The 1,915-nt window shown below is 42.5% G+C and overlaps 1 long non-coding RNA gene across 1 annotated transcript; it reads left to right on the top strand.

Moving 5' to 3' along the window:
* The first annotated feature begins 982 nt into the window (after positions 1–982).
* LOC114619449 lies at positions 983–1,369 on the top strand. The gene is made up of 2 exons (XR_003711151.1): positions 983–1,068; positions 1,255–1,369. It is a non-coding gene; the product is annotated as an uncharacterized LOC114619449 (long non-coding RNA).
* Positions 1,370–1,915: the final 546 nt, after the last annotated feature.

Genomic DNA, 1,915 nt, shown 5'->3' with positions numbered 1-1,915 from the left:
TCAAAAAACAGAGAGGTATTACCTCACAGAACTCCTGCTGTTCTTGCATTCACATATGTGAACACATTTGCTTTAGCTTTTATGTACCAAAAAAAGGAGTAAATGATCCTGTCCTGTTGATGAATACTAATTACTGTAATTAATCACTAGTATTGCGTTTAATTACATCATCATATATTTGTTAATGTATTATTTAAGTAACTTCGTCAATTAAGTCATTATGCAGTTACATGATTAATTACTACTTAGAATAAACATCAGCTTCTATCATTTTCCTTAAGCAATTTCTACTAGAACTTTACTTTCCGTGTCTGGTGTTTTTCAAACTTTGTTGGAAGTTTCTAGATCCAGTTTTACAGTAATAGTATTTCAATCAAGAAGAAACTACCTTCGGCATTTAGATTTCTATTGGTAGGAAAATTTAAAAACGAAAATGCCTTTTTTTTTGGTGGCAAAGTCATTTGAAAGGGTTATCCACAAAAGACACAAGGCAAAGATATATTTCTATTAAATTTCTCCAGGCAAATTGAATGGACATCTGTGCTGAAGGAGAAAAGGGACTAATGTAACATTATCGCTACTCAAGATCTTTCTGCCTTAACTGTGGTTGGTTGTATGAGCCTTTGATGGGGTGTTAGAAAGCACTGGCTACACTGAAGAGGAGATTGCAATAATTTTAATTAAAAGTGTCAACATTGTAACAAGCCAGAGCTTATAAACAACTGAACTAGCCAGTAAATTACAAATGTTTGAGGGATAGCCTAGTCTAGTAGTCTTGGGTGTACACACTGAAAACTGTAACACCAGCCAACTTGCAGAGACTGAAACCCAGCAGGCCTGGCATGGTGGTTCGTGCCAGGAATCCCAGCACCAGAAGCAGTAGGATCAGAGGTCAAGGTTACCGTCTGATACATAGCAAGTTGGAGGCTGGCCTGGGTTACATGACACCGGCTTTTTTTGTTTTTGTTTTTTTTAAATGCCCAGCAGAGTGAGATCGGCTCCAGGCACCTGTTATTTATGCCTCTCTGGAGTCCTGATGACCAACTTGATTGGGAGATTGTGACTGATGTAAGTGGGTGTGGCACTGCCCCTTCTCCAGGTTTTTTTTTTTCTTCGTTTCCTTGCAGTCTGTCACATCTATTTTTAGCCACTTGAAGCTTGGGTTTGTCAAAGCCCCCACTCTATTATGGGTTACTCATAATTAAACCTCTTCACACAGTCGTCACTCATCAACTCATTTGAATTTCTCCCCAGGGCGTCTGACTCCTAGAAACTGCTCAGCTGGTCTTTGAAGGATAGTCTCCGAAGGGCAATATCCAGGGTTTTAAACAAGCTTCTCCACATTCCAAGAAGGAAATCCATGCACAAAGCCCCTTCCTTGAGTGCCCTCTTCTGAGTCTCGGTGCCTTCTCTTCTAGTTGGCTGATGCCCCCCCCCCTTTTTTTCAGGCGTTGCCTTCTGTTATCCCCAGGTGAGAACCAAGCATCACAAGCCACAGCCTTGGGACAGCTTTTAGGCTGAGAAGTTTCAGAGCAGAGGGAAGACGGAAAAGAACCAGGCTCAGGGCCTGACCAGCAGAATACCAGAGACAGAGCTGAGGCAGTGACAGAGTAGGGCCACAGAAGTGAATGTGACACTAACTGTAAATGCCTGCTTACTTTCATCCGGTTTTAGGCCTGGAGAAATGCATGCTTCAGAGGAGCTCAATGATCTGTCCAAGGTCACACATCTGGAAAGTGTAGACACTCAGATTTGAAGGCAAGTGCCTCTGGTTCCCCGGCTAGAGCTTTCTCCACTTGTCTATGCTTCCTTCCTTCTGACACTCAGAGGATCTGTAACATCTTCAAGTCTGACATCAGTTATTGGGAGGAAGGCCTGAGCAGCCCAGAGGGCTGGCACCCAAAGACACATCATC

The sequence above is a fragment of the Grammomys surdaster genome, unplaced genomic scaffold (assembly GCF_004785775.1).
Source record: "Grammomys surdaster isolate TR1022 unplaced genomic scaffold, NIH_TR_1.0 150, whole genome shotgun sequence".
NCBI lineage: Eukaryota > Metazoa > Chordata > Mammalia > Rodentia > Muridae > Grammomys > Grammomys surdaster.
This window is presented reverse-complemented; position numbering and strand designations above follow the sequence as displayed.